An 8,688-nucleotide genomic window follows, 5' to 3' on the forward strand; every position below is an offset into this window, starting at 1 on the left:
GGTGTGCAGGAGACGGAGGTCAGCACGCAGCACAGGGCAGCGTAGGGCACGGGGTCAGGGCGCAGCCGCGAGCGCGAGGGCCGGCGCGCCTGTGTATGGGCCCCGAAACAAAAGTGGAGCGCGCAAAGTGCTCGACCCGCATCGCAACGCCCCGGAGCAAGCCGCTGCAGCGGTGACTCCGGCTGTGGCCGTGCGCCGGGCGAAAACATTGCCCTCGCAAGTGGCGCACTCGCTGATACCGCAGGCACTCTCCACTGCCCCACGTGACGGCTCCAGAGGGCGGGAACGTCACAGAGATACAACGCGGCCGACAGCGCCGTTTCTCATCGAGTGTTATCGTCCCTCGTTATTTGTAACACGCCGCTCTGGACTGTTTACACTCCACTCCTGGTACAGTACTGCGCAGCTATTTGCGATAAAGGGACTCGTGTAGCAAATCGAAAGTATGCAGGTTGGTTTCACAAATACTGAAACGAGTCGGTTTTTGCCTTGTTTCATTGACTCATTAACATGACGCTATCCAATGATTTTATCTTGGAACTCTTCCATTTGGTACGAGTTTGCAAAGAAAAAAAAAACAATATCAGAAATTGAGTCCGCCTTGGTGCAAAACACCTTGTTATTCGTTAATTTCTTTATTTTCCGAAATTAGTTTCGGCGACAAATATCACCATCATCAGTGGGTTTTTTAATCTTATTTATTGTATGTTACAGCATGTTTTTGAGAATTATTGTCGCTGTTTGCGACATATTTTCTGTGCAGTTTTTTGTTGTTGCCGGTTTTACTTAGCGAACATCATGTCATCTGCAAGTTCTTTGGATGTACACATAAAAATAAAAGTTTCGCACTTTGTTTATGATGAAGACTATTACGCTATCTTGCTGTTCCTCAACTCAATTTCTGATATTGTTGTTATGATGCTATCCTAAAAAAAATGGTTCAAGTGGCTCTGAGCACTCTGGGACTTAACAGCTGAGGACATCAGTCCCCTAGAACTTAGAACTACTTAAACCTAACCAACCTAAGGACATCATACACATCCAAGCCCGAGGCAGGATTCGAACCTGCGACGTGGCGGTCGCGCGGTTCCAGACTGAAGCGCCTAGAACCGCTCGGTCACCCTGGTCGGTGATGCTATCCTACCGTATCCGTGGAGTATGTATATCTACGAAGTGAGCATTCTCTAACGCGCATGTTCTCAAATCAAACAGGGCTAGTCACGTGATTCTGGAACGACGTTGCTTGTCTACAGTTAGCGTTAATAGCGAAACTTGAAAAAAAATGGTTCAAATGGCTCTGAGCACTCTGGGACTTAACAGCTGAGGTCATCAGTCCCCTAGAACTTAGAACTACTTAAACCTTACTAACCTAAGGACATCACAAACATTCATGCCCGAGGCAGGATTCGAACCTGCGACCGTAGCAGTCGCGCGGTTCCGGACTGAAGCGCCTAGAAACGATCGGCCACCGCGGCCGGCGCGAAACTTGAAGATTACACGTATTCGCCGTCTTTTATACACGTTTCTGCAAGTTTACGTTTCAGTAACAGCTACGTTGCAGTATTGTCGTTGCTACCGGTGTCAAGAGAAGTATGTGAAAGGAGAACCAATTACTTGGAGTAGGTATATATAACAAATATATAATTGTAAATGTCATACTGATATGAGGCACTTTATATATTGCAAAATATCGAGACACGGTACTGCAGAGGTAATTTCTGCGAATTTATGGCCGTGTATTTACGAGACAAGTGCTAGATAAATTTTGAAGTGTGTTTGAGTAAATTTCCAGTCAGTGTATACACGTTGGCGCTATGTCCACATGCAGATAAAATAAATACACGACAGTCTGAGTAATTTCCTCCAGTTTATGCAGGTCTTCAAATCCTTGTATGTATCGAAGTATTTTTGCGTGGGACAGTTTCCTGTCCAGTATCATTGTAACGTCATTACACTCACGTTCAGAAAAACAGAACATCTTGAAAGACTAGAGATAGTTCATATTCACAGAGCGGGCTTTTTAAAATGAAAAATGAATGTGATGACCCTCAGCTACATACCCGCAGTCTCAGAGTTGTAATATTAATAGTTTTGGCTGGTTTCGTTGTCTAGGGCCTGGGATACGTAGTTGCCGCATTAAAAGCCAAATACAGTGTACAATATCAATATACACATGAATCGAATGGTCGAAGGTTCCTAACACTCGGCAATTGCGAATGTAACGTAGAAATTTATAAACGAAGATTGCAATTAAATAAATTCTGCAGGTACTACACTCCTGGAAATTGAAATAAGAACACCGTGAATTCATTGTCCCAGGAAGGGGAAACTTTATTGACACATTCCTGGGGTCAGATACATCACATGATCACGCTGACAGAACCACAGGCACATAGACACAGGCAACAGAGCATGCACAATGTCGGCACTAGTACAGTGTATATCGACCTTTCGCAGCAATGCAGGCTGCTATTCTCCCATGGAGACGATCGTAGAGATGCTGGATGTAGTCCTGTGGAACGGCTTGCCATGCCATTTCCACCTGGCGCCTCAGTTGGACCAGCGTTCGTGCTGGACGTGCAGACCGCGTGAGACGACGCTTCATCCAGTCCCAAACATGCTCAATGGGGGACAGATCCGGAGATCTTGCTGGCCAGGGTAGTTGACTTACACCTTCTAGAGCACGTTGGGTGGCACGGGATACACGCGGACGTGCATTGTCCTGTTGGAACAGCAAGTTCCCTTTCCGGTCTAGGAATGGTAGAACGATGGGTTCGATGACGGTTTGGATGTACCGTGCACTATTCAGTGTCCCCTCGACGATCACCAGTGGTGTACGGCCAGTGTAGGAGATCGCTCCCCACACCATGATGCCGGGTGTTGGCCCTGTGTGCCTCGGTCGTATGCAGTCCTGATTGTGGCGCTCACCTGCACGGCGCCAAACACGCATACGACCATCATTGGCACCAAGGCAGAAGCGACTCTCATCGCTGAAGACGACACGTCTCCATTCGTCCCTCCATTGACGCCTGTCGCGACACCACTGGAGGCGGACTGCACGATGTTGTGGCGTGAGCGGAAGACGGCCTAACGGTGTGCGGGACCGTAGCCCAGCTTCATGGAGACGGTTGCGAATGGTCCTCGCCGATACCCCAGGAGCAACAGTGTCCCTAATTTGCTGGGAAGTGGCGGTGCGGTCCCCTACGGCACTGCGTAGGATCCTACGGTCTTGGCGTGCATCCGTGCGTCGCTGCGGTCCGGTCCCAGGTCGACGGGCACGTGCATCTTCCGCCGACCACTGGCGACAACATCGATGTACTGTGGAGACCTCACGCCCCACGTGTTGAGCAATTCGGCGGTACGTCCACCCGGCCTCCCGCATGCCCACTATACGCCCTCGCTCAAAGTCCGTCAACTGCACATACGGTTCACGTCCACGCTGTCGCGGCATGCTACCAGTGTTAAAGACTGCTATGGAGCTCCGTATGCCACGGCAAACTGGCTGACACTGACGGCGGCGGTGCACAAATGCTGCGCAGCTAGCGCCATTCGACGGCCAACACCGCGGTTCCTGGTGTGTCCGCTGTGCCGTGCGTGTGATCATTGCTTGTACAGCCCTCTCGCAGTGTCCGGAGCAAGTATGGTGGGTCTGACAAACCGGTGTCAATGTGTCCTTTTTTCCATTTCCAGGAGTGTATTTTAACGACTTTAAATGATAAGTACGATAGCAGAAGTACCTTTAAGAATGTCCTTTATTACTATAAAACACTTACTGGTGTCGATGCTCCAGCAATTAAATAAAATATACGGTGAATAACAGGGAAACAATAGATTCCTACTGGACGTAATTAGTTATGAGCAACAACATAGCTCGTGAGATATTCACTTCTAAACGCACACTACGTCTTCATTGTAGAAGCCACGGAAATCTCACAAGTGCACAAGTCGGCACTGCAAAGTATTTCTATCTGCCGCGACCACGCGCAAACGCAAACCGCTCCACACTCTCCAAGTGTTTGCCGCGACCGTGAGTCCGTCGCGCCGTACTGTCCAGCACTCCCCGTGTCCCGTCCCGTACTGTCCAGAACTCTTCTCTCGCTTTCATGCTGTGTCCCCATTCACGAGCGCTGTGATTGGCTAGAGTGCTCGCTCCATGTATTCAAGCCAACGCACCCACACAAACATAATGAAACACATTCGAAATACTGAATTTACATTTAAATAACTTGAAATTAAATAAATATTCCTACGACTGGACAATAAACGTGCTCTGACATACATTATTAAATACATGAACAAATTAAATAAACATATATCAAAGGAATAGCAAGCAAAAGTAGGCCAGTAGCCTAACGCCTCTCAGTGCTTTCTAAAACACAGTAAATAATTGACCAATATCTTCATGAGTAGCATATATCGGATATAAACAAAGACATAAATGAATAAATATATTTATAAGCATGCTGCTACCGGTTTTTCGTGTAACTGTGGAGTACTTATGGCCTGACGCGATTGATAGTAATCGGCCAGTTTGACCTCCAATAACTCATGTACTATTCAAGTTACGTGCATTTAATTCATACCAATTTAGGTTTACACCAATAGCTTTCTAAATACATGTCGATCGACAAAATCGGACGAACGATTTAGATTTTGGAAATCCGTTGCTGGGTGTTACTTGTATAATTTACAGTCAGATACTAAGCGTTGAACTAATAAATATATTAAAAATCTAATTACGCCATCACAATCGTCGTGCAAATAATGTTAATGTACATTTTTCTTTTTGAGGTATCATGATTCATCTGTCTACTATCAGTTTCTATACGAACTGTGAGATGTCTGCCATGATGGTTTCACAAAGCCTGCCATCTTTGGCACTCTCGGCGTGTCTCCTTCATCGACACAGCGTCACCATGCAGTTCCTACCCACGTGGCTGGACCACATGCTGGGGCCGCCCCTCACGCTCAGCTAATGTTCGGCACCACGTGGCTGCTGCCGGGCCGCAGCCTGCCGAGAGGCCCCTGCACAGCCACTTAGAATATTTTCTGGGCACTACAACTCGCCCGTTACCTCACAACAGGACATCTACATTAGTATGTTCTGAAGAAATGATAAGCATTTCAGACACCTCGGTTTAGCGTATGTCCCATTACCTAGTAGGCACAGGGTCCACCAGGGGCCCTGATAAATTGTTGCATCCATGATGGCATCGACATATATGAGGCGTGAATAGCATAATGTGGTAAAGCCATCCATTCTGCATTCGCCTAGTTCCAAAGTTCAGTTGTGGTGGTTGGCTTTCAGTCACAGTACTGTAGCCATCATTTCACCATAACCCACATCTTTCTGAATGGCGACAAGTCTGGTGATCTGGCAGGCCAGCGCTTAAGGCAGATAATCTGTGACTCCATGAAGTCACGTGTTCGGGTAAAAACATGTGCTCGTGCATTGTCTTGCTGAAAAATGGCGTCTTGGGTGTCACAGTACCATTGACACGCACCAACTGTGATTTTTGCTTGTACCCAGTAGCACCTCACACATTAAGGCCATCAGTGGGCGCAGTATGTCTGTTGCGAATTAAGTTATTGTGATGCCTGGATGTTGCGACGTGACCCATCTCGCCATGTACTAAGGCCTTCCGTCAACCATTCTGCATACGCCCGCTGCATTGCCGAAAGACTTCCTCCCACATGAGCTGGAATTTCCGGGATGGATGCATCATATTCTCCCATGCCAGTTATCCGCCCACTTTCAAATCACAGATTTTTATGGTACGGTTCACGCATACGTCAGCGACGTTTCTATTCCATTACCTTCTGTTTATAGCCACAATGAGAGCCGCAGCCACATTTTGCCAGCAGTTCATGTCGCGTCGCGATATCGATGTTGACCTGGAAGCCGCGGGCCGACTTGGTTCAATGCTAATCGTTTCTGCAAAACGTACTAACGTGCACGTCCTGCGATTATGAACTTCCTTGCTAGACATTATGAATCGGTGGAGAAGAAAACCTACTTTTTTTTTCTTCTATAAAATCAAAAGGATAAATTAAAAAAAATTGAAAATAGCAGTGTAGAAACAGGTGGTGCATATCGCTTGCCTGTGTTGTAACAGTTTCATAGTTCCAAATGCGTCGTGCTTCTTTGGCACCGTCTACAGTGTCAATGTAACTAACGTAATGTAATTAATTAAAACAGAGATTTTACAGTATAAATAACTTCAATAGAAAACGTAAAAGCACATTGTTGGCTGTCGCTACTTATCATGTTACCAAAAAAGGAAATAACGTTGCTCTTTACATCTTTAAGCCAACTTCAGTTCCTGGTATCAAATTGTATCGATATCTGCAAAAGGCGTATACCAAGATTCATGGTACTTCTGAAAGTGATCTATCTGTGGCAACGAAAGTAACAACACTCAAAATATGCTAAGCGCTGAACGGGCTAAAATGCACCGTCCCTAAGTCACGTGACTTGATCTGCAGTACATGTTCTGAACGGAATTCTCTTTTCTCGCCCTGAAAGTTTACTTCCTAGATATTTATTCTCTACGGCCATACCCGAAGAGACATCCACGTGTATACACGCATGTTTCGACGCTGCACTATCTTGCGTGGCCCTTTGGACTCGCAGGTAGCGGGACGATTGATACGTCTCACGGGAGCCTGTGTGTTTGCGGCAGACAGATGCTACCGCAAGAATTCGCTTTTACTCGGTGATCTCTGTGCTACTAGGATGGCAAACTCCGGCTGTGAAAGCTTGTCGTCGACTGCCACAGGTGCCACGTCGCAATTGGGCGACAATCTCAATGTAACATTTCAGTTCAGAAGTTATCACTCATTATCGTTCGAAAGTGTCAACATTCTTCAAAACAATGAAAATTACCATGTTAACATTAAGGGAAGGAATTAGCTACTTAGTTTTACGCTCATGAACACTAATGTTTAACATACACTGAGACAACAAAAGCCATGGGATAGTAACACTACTGGCAATTAAAATTGCTACACCAAGAAGAAATGCAGATGATAAACGGGTATTCATTGGACAAATATATTATACTAGAAATGACATGTTATTACATTTTCACGCAATTTGGGTGCATAGATCCTGAGAAATCACTACCCAGAACAACCACCTCTGGCCGTAATAACGGCCTTGATACGCCTGGCCATTGTGTCAAACAGAGCTTGGATGGCGTGTACAGGCAGCTGCCCATGCAGCTTCAACACGATACCACATTGCATCAAGAGTAGTGAATGGAGTATTGTGACGAGCCAGTTGCTCGGCCACTATTGACGAGACGTTTTCAATTGATGAGAGGTCTGGAGAATGTGCTGACCAGGGCAGCAGTCAAACATTTTCTGTATCCAGAAAGGCCCGTACAGGACCTGCAACATGCCATGCGGATAAGATGCCTATCATCTCGACTGCTAGTGATACGAGGCCGTTGGGATCCAGCACGGCGTTCCGTATTACCCTCCTGAACCCACCGATTCCATATTCTGCTAACAGTCATTGGATCTCGACCAATGCGAGCAGCAATGTCGCGATACGATAAATCGCAATCGCGATTGGCTAAAATCCGACCCTTATCAAAGTCGGAAATGTGGTGGTACGCATTTCTCCTCCTTACACGAGGCATCACAACAATGTTTCACCAGGCAACGACGGTCAACTGCTGTTTGTGTATGATAAATCGGTTGGAAACTTTCCTCTTGTCAGCACGTTCTAGATGCCGCCACCGGCGCCAACCTTGTGTGGCTCTGAGCGCTATGGGACTCAACTGCTGAGGTCATAAGTCCCCTAGAACTTAGAACTACTTAAACCTAACTAACCTAAGGACAACACACACATCCATGCCCGAGGCAGGATTCGAACCTGCGACCGTAGCGGTCGCGCGGTTCCAGACTGTAGCGCCAGAACCGCTCGGCCACCAGCGGCCGGCCAACCTTGTGTGAATTCTCTAAAAAGCTAACCATTTGCATACCACAATATCTTATTCCTGTCGGTTAAATTTCGCGTCTGTGGCACGTCATCTTCGTGGTGTAGCAATTTTAATGGCCAGTAATATATATGCATGGACACTGTTGGCGGTAGTATCTCGCACACAAGCTATAGAAGGGAAGTGCAATGACGGAGCTGTCATTTGTAACCAGGTAATTCATGCGATAATGTTTCCTACGTGATTACGGTCGCACGAAGGGAATTAAAAGACTTTGAACGTAAGTGGTACTCGTAGCTAATGTATAGAACATTCCATTTCGGATATCGTTAGGGAATTCAATATCCGAAGATCCACAGTGTCAAGAGCGTGCCGAAAATAAGAAATTTCGGGCATTATCTCTCACCACGGGCAGCGCAGTGGCCGACAGGTTTCTACCTAACGACCGAGAGGAGCGGCGTTTGTGTAGAATTTTCAGTGCTAACAGACAAGCAACTCTGACTGCAATAATGGTTGTAATCAATGTGGGACGTACGACAAACGTATCCCTTAGGACAGTACGGCAAAATTGGGCTATGACAGCACACAACCGACGCTGGTGCCTTTACTAACAGCGCTACATCGCCTGCAGCACCCCTCCTAGGTTCGTGACCGTATCGTGTGGATCCTAGACGATTGGAAAACCTTTTTCAGTTGGTAAGCGCTGATGGTAGCATTCGAGTGTGTCACAGACCCCACGAAG

The sequence above is a fragment of the Schistocerca serialis genome, chromosome 1 (genome assembly GCF_023864345.2).
Source record: "Schistocerca serialis cubense isolate TAMUIC-IGC-003099 chromosome 1, iqSchSeri2.2, whole genome shotgun sequence".
In the NCBI taxonomy this organism is placed as follows: Eukaryota; Metazoa; Arthropoda; class Insecta; order Orthoptera; family Acrididae; genus Schistocerca; species Schistocerca serialis.